This window comes from Sturnus vulgaris, chromosome 1, assembly GCF_052056855.1.
Source record: "Sturnus vulgaris isolate bStuVul1 chromosome 1, bStuVul1.hap1, whole genome shotgun sequence".
NCBI lineage: Eukaryota > Metazoa > Chordata > Aves > Passeriformes > Sturnidae > Sturnus > Sturnus vulgaris.
This window is the reverse complement of record NC_142243.1, coordinates 119,064,275-119,080,581: the sequence shown is the minus strand read 5'-3', so window position 1 is coordinate 119,080,581 and position 16,307 is coordinate 119,064,275. Positions and strand designations below refer to the sequence as shown.

Genomic DNA, 16,307 nt, shown 5'->3' with positions numbered 1-16,307 from the left:
TTTAAAAGCTAATGAAAAGGGAGGGCTGGCTGTGTCACCTCAGCCAAGACTGAGTGCTGCTTTCATCATAATCATGAATCCAATCTTTTCTCTTGACAAAATGGGCAATATATTTCCAACAAAACTACAGACCTACTGGAGCATCTGTATGAACACAAAACATCGAATCCCATTTCTAAGATGGCAGAAATAAATCCCATGCAGCACAACATGAGGAAGGTAAATTAGTGTAGGTTAACTTGTGATCAAAAAATTAACACAGATCTTTGAATGTTCCTGGTGTCAGTCCATGGCACAGCTAAAATGGTTTTGCTGCCTTAATTTCATACTATGTATGAAACGTATCTGGAATTTCAAGTTCCCAATTCCTCAGCTGACAGAAATGACTTCTGAGATGATTTTCACATTCTGGGAACAGATTTTTATTCTTAAATTAGCCATGCGTACTCTCAGACTTAACATTTTGTCTTGAAATAAAACAGCAGCGATAATTGTTAATTTAAGACCCCACACAATGCAAATTTATGTTCTGGAGCCAAATATGCTGATTAGAAACAGATGAACATGAAATGCCTTTTATTGAGCAGAATTAAAACTAAGTATTAGTGAAGTGTGTTGCTAATTTGACACATGACACATCAGACATTGATTACTGATTTTTTTCTTTGGTACAATGAAATACCAGAAGTGCCCTATTAATCTTTTAAGAATTGTACAACCCTTGTTACAAAGTGCCACATGTTCAGCTCCTGTCCTCTCCTGCCCTCATGGGTTTCAGCTGGATTACTTGTACTCACCAAGGATGAAGCTACTCTTTTCATTATTCCTGACACTGGACTCCTCACACTTTTTGTTTTGGAGCTTTAGTAACAAAAATAACGGTTTTAAGCTTTAATGCTCACTTTCTGCTCAGACCTTGAGATCAAGCTCAGAGTGTTGTGGATGGATTTGTGCCTGAGGTCTGGAAAAAATCACCCCAGCTTTCAAAATGGGCAGGGAAGAGGACACAGCCAGCCAGCCTCACCTTCCTCCCAGGAAAGGTGATGGAGTGGCTCATTCTGGAGGCCATCTCTATCCACATGGATGACAAGAAAGTGCTCAGGAGTACCAGTTTATTACCTCACTAGTATCAGTTTAGTACCTCACTAAAAGTACATCATGCTTCTACCTTCAGCAAGGCTTTTGACTGTCTCTCACAGCATCCTCATAGGCAAACTCAGGAAGCATGGGCTGGATGCCTGGACAGTGAGGTGGATTGAGAACAAGCTAAACAGCAGCTCCCAAGGGTCATCATCAGTGGCACAAGGTCTAGCCAGAGGCCTGTCACCAGTGGTGTCCCCCAGAGTTCCATACTGGGCTCATACTACTTAACTTGTCCATCAGTGATTTGAATGAAGGAGCAAATGCCTCCTCAGCAAGTTCACTGATGACACCAAGCTGGGAGCAGTGGTCAATTCTGCTGTGACCCTTGAGAGGGACCTTGACGGTTTAGAGACATGAGCAGAGAAGAATCTTCTGAAGTTTAATAAGAGCAAATGCAGGGTGCTGTACCTGGGGAGGAACAGCTGCACGTACCAGTCCAGCTGGGGGCTGAGCTGCTGGGAAGCAGCTCTGCAGAGAAGGGCCTGGGGTCCTGGTGACAACATCTGTCCATGGCCAGCAGTGCCCTGGTGGCCAAGAAGGCCAATGGTGTCCCGGGCTGCTCTAGGAAGGGCATTGCCAGCAGGTTGGGACAGCTGATCCTGCCCCTCTCCTCAGCCCTGGTGAGGCCACATCTGGAGTGCTGTGTCTGTTCTGGGCTCCTCAGGACAAGAGAGACATGGAGCTCCTGGAGCAGGTCCAGCAAAGGGCAATAAAGATGATTAAGGGGCTGGAGCATCTCTCTTATGAGGGAAGGCTGAGGGAACTGGGCCTGTTCAGCCTTGAGAAGAAATGACTGAGAGGGGACCTCATCCATGTCTATCAGTAGCTGAAGGGAGGGTGCCAGAAGGATGGATCCAGGCTCTTCTCAGAAGTGCCAAGCAATAGAACAAGAGGCAACAGGCAGAATCTGATCCACAGAAGGTCCCACCTGAATGTAAGAACTTCTTTACCAGCAGAACTTCTTTACCAAGCTTTACTGAGCACTGGAACAGATGGAGAAGGGTTGTAGAGTTTCCCTCATTGGAGATATTCAAGAACTGTCTGGACAAAATTCTGTTCCATACACTTTAGGAAAACACTGCTTAAGCAGGGAGATTGGACCAGATGACCCACTATGGTCCCTTCCAACCTCATCCATTCTCTGATTCCGTGACTCAATATTTGGAAATATTTGGAAAATAGTAGCAATGACCAAATGAGTAACAGAAAGCTCTGAAGTACTGAGGCTACTAGTGCTCATTTGCACTGAAGGTCTCTGTTACAAAAAGCTAACATAATCTACTGAATGGAAAAACAGTAACCAAAGTACAGGCTGTGAATAAAGGATGGTAAAAAGCCTGGAACTACTGGAATACTTCCAAAAAGGAGTAAGGTAAGTAACAGAAACAAATAGAAAGCTTTGGAGGACGAACTCAAGAGGTGTTTACTTGCACTGGAAGTCTCCATTGTAAAAAGCTGAAATAAATTTACTGAATGGAGCAACTGCAACCAAACAGTACAGGTTGAGAATAAAGGATGAGAAAAAGCCTGGAATTACTGGAGTACTTCCAAAAAGGGTTCTGCAACATTGACACATACATGGCTGCGTGACTGAGGCCAGCAAGAGAAGAGAAAACCTAAATCTTTCTGAAATGGCATTCAATTATATACTTGTAACTAATGAATCTGCCAACCCAATCAACTAGTGAAGGTGGAGGAAAAGAAGCTCATTATTACAACATATCTCCTGAAACAGCAGAGGAGGATATAGTAAAATAATTCTGGAATTGCTCTCCTTTTATCCGCCCCGGGGAAAAAAAATGTGCATTTTAATTCAAAGAGGTACCTGTAAAAGCAGAATGCCAAACTCTTGTCCACACTCCAAACAGAGGAATGCAATGCTCTGGAGGATTCTGAAAAAAAAAGACAAGAAAAGAATATACGAAAAAGGTATTTAAAAAGCCCAAAACACAACATAGCAATAACACTGCAGGTGCATGCACATCAGTGTTGACTGATGGAACTGACTGGTCATGGAAACAGGACACCAAGACCAGTCCCTGCCAGGAGAAGGGAGGGGAAAAAGTGCAAGGCAACCACAACAGCAATCAGGACTATTTCACATGAAAGGTGAGATAAATGATGACATCAACGTGGCTGAAGCCTATGAGCTGGGTAATAATAACAACTAATTAAAAGATCATTAGGGAAGTCTCAGAACACAAGCTTGCACATGATGCAGTATCTGATTGGCGAGATTAAATGCATCTATCCTGGGAAATCAAGGAATAAATGCAAACACGGCCAAAATGTCAAAATGCAATTTTTAATTCACTGATGAGGGACAACAAAAAATTGTGCCTTTAAAGTTCTTGTTATAGATAAACAATCCCTTTTGTTGTGTTTTTGACTACATCCAAATAAAAAGAGAGGAAATACTGCAAAGAAAAAAACCACCAAAACGGTTTCTGTGATAAAAATTTAGTAGGGCACAGAATCAATGTCAGCTACTTTAGAAGTAACTGAGGGAAAAAAATATCAATATGCAAAATATCAATATTAGTGTTATTTCAGGGCAGCTGCTAGTTGATTTTGACATGAAAATATGGAATCTAGAGTGATGATCTGTTTTCCCATACTCAAAGTTAAGGTCAAAGAGCAAAATATTTGTGTGCTTAAAAACTCTCCACACCTCCCTTGCTGGGAAGGATGACAGGATATCTTCAAAGCAAACAACAAAAAGCATGAAATATGTATTCTTTAATTTTTGTGTGTCTATATGTAAAAATTTCGCTTAGTCTCTTTCCCTTTTCTCAAACATTTATTTTGGACAATGCTTTTTTAAACCATGACAGTATTGTATTTACAAAACACTACTCCTGTTTAATCAATCAATACATCTTTCATTTAATATGAAACACCTTCTCCTTTTTCTCCACAAAATTATTAGCTACTTTTTGGAGATTTAAACCGATTATTAAAGTCCACACAGGAAAAAAAAAATTCAAATCTTTGTATTTTGTGTTACCTGCTGAAAATGATTGCAAATAACTTTACAATAAATTGGCTGAGAGAAAAGCACATAATTTAAAAAATTTTGAGATAATATTCCTGTAACTAAGCATTTGTGTATGCAATAGGTAAGGGAGAAATAAGTCTGTGTACTTCTTTGGGAGGAAAACACCTTTGCTGTGGGATGCAGCTTTCTATGCATCTTTTTATGTGGAAAAAAGCAGTGATAGAGGAAGGGAAGAAGCAGTTTTCCTCTCTGCTGTGAGGCTGGTGACAGACAGCAGAAGAGCAGAAATGCCAAGCTGAGGAAGACCCACTATCACAATGGCTTTTAAGAGATCTCCAGGACACAGTTACCACATAAGTGCATGCACAAAAGAGTTTTCTTCTTCCCACACCAACAAGAATATACTTTTACTTTCTAAATGATACAAGTATATAGACATAATAACTCACATACATGTGGTTTATTCCAATAGTAGTAATTCAAACAGACACATTTATGATATGAATGTCAGTGTGAACTATATAGTGGAATATCTTGTTTTTGAGTCAACACCAGTGTACACTATGCTAAGAATGTATAGCCTATTTTATCTTCTAAGTGTTAGAAAAAGGTCACAGTAATAAAAAGTGGAAGTATTAATACTGGAGTTGGTCTTGTACAGCGAGTTGCCATAATAAACATACTACTCCAAGTCTTCCCAAGAGAGTATCCATTAAATTGTGAAACCACCAAGAAAGCACACATCACATGGGCTTCACTGAGCTTGGCTCTGGACCCAGGACAGAAATGACTGAAGAAGATATACATACAAACCTCAAACACATACATGTTCTGTGGAGCTTTTAGTGCATGACTGGTTTCATCATTCATGCCTTAGAACAAAACCCCAATGAACTATTTAGCATCTGCAACAGCAGTGTGCCCTGACAGAACTGTCAATGGATAAAACTTATAGAGTGATGTGGAGGCAGACCAAGTTCTGAACTAAGTTACACACTGTATAAGTTCTTCAACATAACACACAATATTCTCATGACTACACGTCTCACACGTGGGACCATGGAGCAGCAGTGTGGACAACCCTCTGTGAGGACTCAAGTCTCTGCCAGCAGACAGCAAATCCTCAGACAGGCAGCACTGGTAGATGCAGGATGAACAGCCCAAGGCAGATCCATGTACTAATTGCCTTAAGCAGATTAACTGTTCTGGTGAGAGATGTCGAGTAGCACTTTATCAGTCCAAGATAGTGCCCTTCAACAACACATTTCAGACAAATCTCTTAATAAACACAACACCCTTAACACAGCTGAGAAGGGCCACATACACCACAGTGAGTATTTTTAAACATTAACATGGAACTGCAAGAAAAGGTACAGAAAATGAAGACTATAGCATAAATTTCAGTTGAATTTATGAGCAAGGACTTATTAGGATAACTTAAAGCACCAGATCCTCCTTTCCCAATTTAATATACTGTTTAGCATAAGAGGTGTCACATTCATATTTTTCAAGTTCTAATTACTCATGCAAATGCAATTTTTACTTGTTTAGTAAGCACTATGCCAGACCCCTGTCATCAAATTTTGGTTACTCCAGCTACCTCTCTGTATGGCTGACTTCTAATGCAGAAGAACCCAGAAAAACCACCAACAAGCTACATGCACTTGTTTTTCTCCACGAAAATATGAAAGAAAGATGATAAATAGACAAGAAATAAACAGACTCTGCTTGTCCCACTCCTTCTGTGGAATTTGGAGTAGAATACAAGACCAGCCCTGCATTGGAAGAATCAACATACTTGTTATAAACCAATACCAAATGCTTGACCTCCAAGAAGGCAACATAATGTCTGGCAACTACTATAGTCGATCCTTAGGTGCTTTCTAATTCTTTCTTGGATTTCTTCCTGGATCTGGAGGCCCAGAATTTAATTTCTCCTGCAATTGTATGACTCAAATGAAAATACAGCAGGATATGTTGCTGTACAGTTTTACACTGGATGCACAGTAGAGTTTAAAAATGTTTGTTACCATTGAGAGCTCACTGGTTTTTCCTGGTGATACAGACCTGCTTTAGGCAGGCAGGCACAGTGGGGCACAGCTGCTGTGGTGTGCACAGTCACCATTCCACTCCTTTCTCATTGACACTCTTTCTTAGATCTTTTTTCCCCTTTAAGTAACTTAACAGGGCCTGTGCAAGAGATTTGTAGAATCAGAGAAGGGTTTGGGTTCGAAGGAACCTTAAAGATCATTTAGTTCCAACATCTCATCATGGCCAGGAACATCTTCCATGAAACCAAGTTGGCTCAAAGCCCCATCCAGCCTGGTTCACTCCAAGAAGAAAGACTGATCTCCTCAATACTTCCTCTTAGGAACATTAAGTGCCCCCACAGTACTTCTCTTAAAAATCAATAATAGATATGCTGATGATGTGCCAAACAGTAACTGAGACGTGTTAAGAACTGATTGGTCACTGGCTCCTACTAGACTGGTACAAATAGTGTCAACATGAATATTTAAAGCAACTGTCCTTATCTTTTCAGTTCCCTTTGGGGAACAAAAAGAGAGAGGGAGAAAAGAGAAAGAAAAAAAAATACTTTAAACCATATGAGTAACAACATAAGGACAGCTAATATCAGACTTATCAAAATCACAAAAAATTATGACACTGAGTGATGTACACAACGCTGGTTTCCCTTGTGAACTTCAGCTAAGATTTAATCTCCTCTGCAAGGGCAGAAAATGCCTCACACCTAGAAAGGGAGTACCTAAACCAAGATAAGAAACTCTGGACTAGACTCAGACTGTAAAAAAATATTAACTTCTTTAATTATATGGGTGTGAACTACCATATTCTCCTCTGAACTGACATTTCTCTGTAGCTTTTTCTCTCTATAAAATCCCACACTCATTCAAATTTCTCTCCAAAAAATCCTTCTGGAACACCTAGAAAAACAGTCCACAATGGCTGGGCAGCTGGCATAATGCAATGGCTCATTATCTTAATTTCAACAGGAAATCTCTTATCTGCTGGTGATATCAAGGTCAAGCGGAAAATTTTAACAACCAATATGAGGAGATCTGTGCATCTTTAAGTTTGTAACTTGATAAATTCTAAACATTTTTATCATTTTTTCGAAATGTATTTTTTTGACATTTGGTAAGCAAAAGGATATACAAATTGTTCAGGCAGGAGTGATGCTCCTTTTCAAGACAGACTGACTGACTTGGGGACAGCCACACCCAGGCTGAGTACTGGCAGGACAGAAACTCTCCTGCTGTTTGTGGTGCCAGGCCACTCCAGACATACAACACATTTAGAAGGCTCATTAAATAATATCTTCATAATGACGTTGAGATCTTTAGAACTAAGAGTCATTGAAATGTGAACATAACATAAAATATAAAACTACAGAAAACTCCATCTCATTCCACCACTTACCCCTTGAGCTGGTCCCTTGCCAGTTCAATATTCTTACAATAAAAAGCACCCATGATATGAGAAAAAACAAATCTCAGAGTCCTGTGACTGGCATTGCATAGTCAAAATTTAAAAGTCTCAAATGAAGGAATGACCAAAGTGTTTGCCACGTAAGCAAGAGCCCAGTGAGGATTTGAAAATGAAGAAAGAGGCCAGCCTAACATCTGGATTCCTTATTTGATATACATCTGAAGAATGGAAGAGACATCTGTCCCTGGATATTTTCAGCAGAGGGACACATCTCATAACAAATTCTCAAAGGCATTTTCAAGGATGTATCTTCCTCAGCATCTCTTAACTCAAAAGCATGGAGTGCCCCGTGCCCATGCAGGCACTGTAGTGAGGATTCAGGGAGTGTAGCTGATTTTTCCTATTTTTACGTGCTGGAAAACAGGGAGTTTTCTTCCTCAGCCTGGCTCCTCTTTAGACAACCACAACCTGAGAACTGCCAAAGCTTATCTCAGTTTAATCTCAGAGATATGAATCTTAATGAAGAATAATTAAAGCAAAGACTGTTTTGCCTCGCTGATGGAAACTGAAATGAAAGAAAAATGGAATGAAATTATTATAAACAATTTTCAGATAGGCAATATCATGCCAACTAAATGCATCTTCTGAAAAGCTACAGTATTTATACCTAAATATGCTTTCTATAGCTGCTCTGCTTTTTGCCTTCATGCAGATTCAGAGAAGTCTCATCCTTGAACATTAAAACTGCAGAAATACCACAACAGGAAAAGTGAAAACCACACATGAAACGTTATTTGAACTACCTGGATGACAACAAATCTTAATTAAGAGACCACACACTGACATGTGCAGACACACAGAGAGGAATGCTCTGTGCCCAAGCTGGCCAACCTTTAAATGAGTGGAAAGAGAGCTCAAAGCTGCTGCCCATGCTCTGCTGAGGAGCACAATGCATTAATACAGCAGGAGGTGGGAACCACAAGTTGCACGACATAGAAAAGCTTAATTCCAATGTGTTTCCCATGAGTGGAAAAAAAAGTTAAAACACCTTTTAAACATCTTAAACATCTTTCTTTGCAAAAATATTAATCTCACCACTTTTTGGAAAAAAAACCCCCATAATAGAGGGGGAAAAAAAACCCAAAACAATCCCTAAACAACCCAGGCAGTGACACAGACACAAAAGAAAAATGGAAATGTTTAAGAGAATGAAATTGAATTCATCACTGACCTTTGCATGAATGAAACTTTGGAAAATTTTGCTGGCTTTGATGACTACCAGCAAAAGGTGATTTAAAGAGTATGATGGTTTATATGAAATATTCGTATTTGGATGTGTCAGTGATCTTGCTCAGAAAGTGTACCTGGTGTTTCCCATAATGGAATCCTCTATTTCTTCACTTACATAGTGTTTTTTTGTGATAATCTCAAAGGTCTTTTCCAACCTAGTTAATTCTGTGATTCTGTGTTTTGTTGGCTTTTTTTGATTTAAATGAGTATCACATAATTATGATTCACAAATACTGCAAGTAGCAGCCTCTCATTCCAAGAGCTAACATTGAACAGATTTTTTTAACAAATCTAATTTTATTCAGTATTGCCTAATCTACCAAAAAAAAAAAAAAAAGAAAACCAATTTTTGAAATAAATAACTTAAGCTGGAGAGGTGTAACTGGAGCACATTTGAAGCTTATTATCTTTCCCAACAGTTAGTCCACATTATAGATATAAAAGTGTTTTTATAAACAGATATACATTTTGCATAATTTTTTACCAAAAAAAAAAAAGAAGGATAAATTCAGGTACTGAAAAAGCCAGGCTTGTATTTTTCATGGAAATTTTTAATTAAGCCTAAGTTCAGAGATTCTGTGCCCACTTTCAAGAGGTACTTAGCATCCAAAAGTCAAACTGTGACCATGAAATAGGTGCTTGGTGTCTGTGGAGACTAAATTTTGCAAATCAAATTGGAATGTGTACAAAGCTGAAGACTGCCTTTTGAAATACTAGACTTTGTGCATTTTTGCTACATGAAGAAGGCACCGTGCAAGTGGAAGGAATACACTCCATCCCTCCTCATATCCCTGGCCCATCACCCTTGGCAGCAGATCATATGCATCTATTATTAACACCTCTGGCTGAAGAGGGGGAGATGAAAACAGGACTTAGCTGCATATGTGCTCAAAGTACCAAAAGGGGATTCTTGCTTCCTGTCTACAAAAGAATGCCTTTGATTTTTATGCAGTTACCTAATTAAATTTCACTGTACAGATTAAGTTTTCAGATGTCTAGCTATTTTATGCTCAGCCCCAAATCAAAAGAGCACACATTCATAAGTGACCCTTTCACTAAAAGAAACAAAACCAAAAATTAAGATAAGGTTTGTTATATGTAAAGATATCTCCCACTTTAGTTGTTTCTTCAGTTCAACCAAGGAGAAGAGATCATGCACATAACTTCTAACTAGGTCACAAACTTTACCTTTCTAGTATTTTATTCATGCACCTTGTAAAGGGATGTACATTATTTCAAGTTCCAAGAGGAGCATCATGCTATGAGCAACAGCTCTTCATGAGTGTTTCAGTATTGTGTTGGAATTACTTTATTTCAGGGATGGAGAGACAGATCCAATTTCTTCAGTCAGTGAGAAATAACAACATAAAATCAAGTTGTCAATCTCCTGACATACTATTTGCTTTAACTTATACTCAATAGTTCCTTGATGAGTTGGTGGATTACTCTAGAGGAATTCTCAAATATACTTGTAAGTAGAAAATATATAATCCAAAGTCTAAATTAGCCATGCAGAATTTATACATATATTAGACATGATTTTAGATAATGGTTTTAGAATATATATAAATACACAGAAAAACTGTGCATGAATTTTCAGCTTGGAGATAGCGGATATCTTAAAAATTTACATGAGAATTCATCAAGTGCCATAGCTCTCTGCTCATTAACCTGGGTGTTTACACATGCCTGATCCTGCTGCTTAGGATCTTTACAATCTGATGTCTTCTTTCAGGCCAGTATTTGTTACACCTGATTCACTGAGATTCAGAAATTCTATCTTGAAATTTTCTTTTTTCTCCCCTAGCTAGAAAATATTGGTTATCTACATCACACTCTGAGCTGCTGAGAAAGACAAGGGCCTTTACAGAGGTTAAAGCCAGGCACTGGGCACTGAGCCAGTCTCCAAATGTTCTTTGCCTTGCTAAACTATATTTGGATTTTCTGTGAGAGAATACAGTATCTGGATAGAAACTCTTGAAATAACAGGGGCAACTAAATATAAAAAAATAGGGAAGCAGCAGAAGAAGCTATTTAAGAGCCATTTTCCTACTTCATTTGCTAACAGAATATGACTTACACATAGATACTGGACCTGAAGTAGCACCCACCTTTCTGGGTTGGATGTTTGCATTAGACTGCAGAATATTTAATTTCACACTGGACAACATATTTTAAGTTCTTTAAGAAAAAAAGTCAGGATCAAGTCTTGCTGGATGGGTATAGTTGTAAAATGAACATCATGAGAGATAAAAGCAACTGAGTTAAGAATTAACAGTTGCTTTTTTCCTTTTCTACTATTATACATAGATTTTTGGTGTGACCTCACACTCCAGGCAAGCACTTGAAAATGCTACTATTTTGGAGATGTCTTACAAAAAGGTTGAAAAAGGAGAGAAATTAAGGTCAGTTGACAAGAAAAGAGAAACCAGTCTCACGGTACTCATGAGATGCAGCAAAGAAAAGAGTTTTTCCTGTAGACATGCTGCTTGGAGCAGCACAGGCTGCCCAGTGCCAGACCCATGTTGACCCACCAGAGCCAGGTGAGGAGTGGGAGTGTAGGAGGAGAGGGTGAGGACACTGTGTTTGCTCAGTCATGAAAAAAGAGGGCTACAGAGAGACCTACCAATTAGGTCTCCCTAGTTGATGGGAGGGGACACACACTGTCCTCAAAGGTGCACAGGGAGGAAGGGGAGCATCATGAGCTGCAACATGAGATATTAGAGCATTATATGGGGGAGAATACTTTTTATTTTCAGGGGAGTGAAACACTGAAACAGAAGTCCAGAGGGTGTGCTGGACTCCTTGGAGATGCTCAAAAGTGTCCTGTGTATGGATGGCCCTGAGCAACCTGATCAGATGGGACTCAGGTTGGTCAGCAGGATGGACTAGGTCACCTCTGCAAGTCCCCTCCAATCTATAATTCTCTGATCTCATCTTGCTACCTCTGTTTAAGTGGTGCCAAAAATCAAGTCCCTCTCCTCAGCAGCAGATGATCCAGATATGGAAGACAGAGTAATAAATAAATACATGTTTAAATTCATCACCATTTCTCCATGCTTAAAAGACTGGAATATTTGCTTCTCAGTATGCACTGGGCATTTCCTCTGCTCTTTTGCTTTTTTCATCTCTCAGTGATTTACTTGCCAACAGCAAACAAAACAGGACGACTTGAGAAAAATCAAGAAAACATGAGGAAGAGAACAAGAACCATGTAGAGAAAGAAAACATCATCTCTTCCTATTTAGCAGCAGGCACCTGTAATTTATTCAGCAAGGCAGCGACTTAACAGGCAGGACTGCTTTGTGTACAGCATTAAGGAATCAGTTCAGGAAGGGGGTGAGAAGGATAAAAAGCTGCTAATGCCAGTGTTTAACTGTCAGTAGAGGCTAAACAGAGGGCTGATGGGCTGTGCCATTCTGTGCAAGCCTGGCCATCAGGCTGAAAACATGCCCCAAATTCCTTGTATTGGTGATACAGATATGCAGAGACACACATGATATACTGGGACAAAATCAAGTGACAGGTATAACAAATGCTGCTATTTAGAAAAGGTCTGAACAAAGAAGATATTCTGATACCCTAAAGCATGTATTAGGCAGGGAAATTGCTGAGAGTAGTCCATAAAGTTCCGTGGTATGTATCACATGGACTGAACTAGCCAGTCCAATAATGATGTGATCTGCTCCTTGCACCTCACAGAAGACCACGTTGAGGCAGAACCGTGCAATGATTTTGTCAAAACAAAATAGAAGCAATATTGAGTTAGGCTGTTTGACTCTCCCCAGTGCTTCTGTCAACAGTACAAGCAAGAACATACCAATATTTGCAGTGATACAACTCAGTACCAGTATTCCCAGCAGACATTGAGCAACAGAGATCACTGAATTCATTTTTTCTGTTTAGTGAAAGTAAATAATAGCATTATTAGAGACTGACAGAGGACAAGCAAACTAAAGCAACTCAGCAAACCCACACAAAACCTGGGTAATTAAACTCCCATTTTTCACAGCAAGGATGCTTGGAATCTCAACACTGCAAAACATGTGACACTTCCCCCATTCAATTTTCCTTAAATCAGCTCTTTTCTTCACTATTCCCACCAAACACAAACTTCATTTTGAAAGGATTCATTTTAAGAGATAAGCACAACTCCATAATGAAGCTACTGAAATCAAAGCCCAACCCTCTGGAACTTTGTCACATGGCTCCTGGGAAACGCTGCTGGGAATCACTAAAGTAGTGAGTACTCAGTGGATTCTCACCTTAAAGATGTTCAGTGCAAGACTCAGAGCCTGGATTTACAATTATCTTATCGGCTTACTAATGCAGAGTAGCAAACTTTGTGCTCACCACCAGTGAATCTCCAAATGGCTTTGCACTGCAGATGCTGTCCACACTGGATGTAAGCCATGATACTACAAATTTGGTTTACGGTTGGTGAGGTTTCCAGAAAGTGTCTCTGCACTGCCAGCAGTCTCCTCTTCAGCTCATTTTGTCATCTTATTGTCTATGCTGTCATTATCTAAACTGACTATTAGACCAGCATACCAGGAACCTGCTGCAAAGGAGTACTTATGAGGGTGGAAATGTTTTACTTTAAATACTTCCTATGAAAGAATAAATGTATACAGCTTCTACCCCTGCATCTTTGCTTCCAGGTCCAAGCATTATTAACAACTCTTTTGATAAGGAAACTATTATTGTTTTTACACAATAAGAAGTGGTGCTAAGGATTATTTATATATATGTAATGCTTATTAATTTCATAATGACCAATTTATTTGCACTTATACCTCAGCTACAAAGACAGGACAGCTGCCCTCCACTAGTCACCACAGTCACATTGGCTCCATCCTACAATCCCTCCACCGAAGTTCATGGTAAAGAAATGCACAATCAGCGTAAACTGCATCACTTCTGAATCACTGCTTTGCCAGTTATGGGAAAGCCATAGCATCCACAATGTATTAACTGCAAAACACTACACCTATCCCAAATTTTCCATCAGTAAACTGCACACCTGGTGGGACCAAGCACCAGAGCAGAGACAGGTGAGGAGCAGCCAAGGAAGTGTCTGCCCTTTCCAGCCCTTTCACCTGGCCAAGGTGCTGATGGATACTCACCTGTTGGATGAAAGCAGCTTAGAGTAGGATCATCCTGGGAAGAGGCTGTATTACAACAGCTCTCAGCACAGCCAACTCCTGCAGTGCTTGCTTTGCAGAGGTGCTTGCTGCTGTGACAAACTCTGGAGCAGGTCCCAGGAAGCAGGAGCAGAGAGGGGCAGGACACCCCAGCCCAGCCGGGCGGAAGCAGAGTGCACTGTTTGCACTGCAGGCCAGCTCCTGTTCCCCTGTCTGATAATAGCAAAGCTTTTGTCCCTTGGCAGTTCTGGGAACAGAATATTGTCTTGTGAAATTCCAATGCTGTTTTAATGCTACCATTATTAGCATTGTCTTCAGACAATAAAATGTTCTGTGGAAGTCGCTGTGGGCTCACAGCAGTGAATACATACTGAGTCACCCCACATTAACTTAAATAGCACAACTGTGTGAACACATGTTCTTCAGTTAAATCTACACACACTCAAAAGTAAAAATAACCAGATCTGCAAGGAAGAACTTGCTTTTTACACAGTGCAGAAGAACTCTCACTGTGTGCTTCCACAACCTTAACAAACATGTGGCAAAAGGCTTAGTAAGACTATTCCTATTTTCTGATCTGGTAATAGATAAGTATACAAAGCCACCCCCAAAGGGTTATGTAATTAAAAAAATGTGTGTGCCTAACCCTGGCTTTATCTATCCCTGGACCTTCACAACACAAGCAGAGGTGGTACCCACAAGCAGCCACCGTGTACCATGATGTCAACACAGAGGAGCTTCTGTCCCCCTCCTTTCCTTTCAAATCAGGAGAGTGCCTCTCAAGAAGAAAATTGCTCAGATGCTGTCTCGCTATTTGAAATAACACACCCTTCATGTTATGTTCAACCCCATTTAGAGCAGGAGATACCCAGAAGATTTCAAGGTGGAGCACAGGGACAGTCTACGGCCCAGACATTTGCTCTCATCACAGGACTTGCTGTGCTGTCAATTCACCATGCACTGCTGATACCAAAGCACATAATACCAAAGCAAACAACTGATCTGTGTTCAGACTTGTCTGTGCTTCTGTCCCTTAACTAAATCATCACTAGGAATAGAAACTGCATTAAGAGATTCTGTACTTTGAAATGAAACTACAGAAGGTACAGAGGGTTAAAATGAGCACACTTTTTTTGTTGTTTTACACCTCTGAAACCATCCAGCACAGTCCTCCTCACACCAAAGCTGCACAGCTGCCTGCAGACACATTATTTTACACTTCCTAAAACAAAACCTCCTACGTCTAACAGTTCTAACAGACAACCAGATATACTCCAACTGGGTATCATAATTTTAAAAGGATTTTGCTGTCGTGCATGCTCGAAATGTTGGGCACTTAAACAACTGTCCTACCTGATAGAGCACAACTTCAGTACAATACCAATTCAAAGGATGGAAACTGAGGCAAATACAGCCTTCATACCACCAAAGATACCTTAATTCCCTTTTTCTAGGAGGAGTTCTGATGTGCTCACCTGAAGCTCCTGTCCTTGCCTTACTTCTTGCAGGAATTTCTCTCTCTTCCTGTCCAGTAATTCCTCGTGGACATGAACTAGGGAAAGGAAGTCCTTAGCCTGGCAGTTTTAAGCCCAAGTTAGAAAACACGAGTAAAAAATACAGCACACAAAAGCACTCAAGGGAAGATCTAGCTATAGGAAAAAGAATACTAATAAAAAGCCTTTGTTTTTTTTTACCACAGAGTAAATCTGAGGGGGACATTGTTCCCCAACTCCCCTAAATTTTCAATCCCTCCCTTTCCACCTTGAATCAACAGTGTCTAATGTAAGGAAAAGCTACTTTCTTGTCTGTGAGGAAAGTTGCAGAGCATAGCTTCTTACATATGCAGAACGAAGGCAATATATAAAAATCAGAATAAATACTTTTTGTTTTTTTACTCCCATATCTGAATACTTAATTTCTGCAATTGCCCATACAGAACAATGAACAATGTTAGATAAACAGCCAGCAGTCTCCAACTTCATTTAAGCCCATGTTGGAGCTGTCTGGGAGGAGCTGGCAGCTGGCCACCTTGCCAAGGACCAAGGTGACAGGACACACTATCTTTTGGAGGTGCTTTTACCCTACAGCGATTTCCCTTTTATCCCTGGCAGGTCTCTTGTGCAATGCAAGCCTGGTTATCTCTGCCAAAAGAGAAAAGAACCAAAAGAAAAGCCCAAAAGAACCCAGCCTAGCCCACGGGGTGTCTCCCAGTGGCTGAATTACAGACAAAACAACAGTGTGCCCTTGTCCAAAGTGTCACCGTGTGCCGCAGGGTTTGTGAC

At 40.1% G+C, this 16,307-nt stretch overlaps 1 protein-coding gene across 2 annotated transcripts in view; it reads right to left on the bottom strand.

The window, feature by feature from the left end:
* The window catches only part of FAM110B (family with sequence similarity 110 member B), a 111,284-nt gene that overhangs the window by 14,146 nt on the left and 80,831 nt on the right, over positions 1 to 16,307 (bottom strand). For both annotated transcript variants that reach the window (XM_014873078.2, XM_088175283.1), the window contains one exon: positions 2,969 to 3,035. The gene's annotated coding sequence lies outside the window, so the exon portion shown is untranslated. The remainder of the gene's footprint in view (positions 1 to 2,968; positions 3,036 to 16,307) is intronic.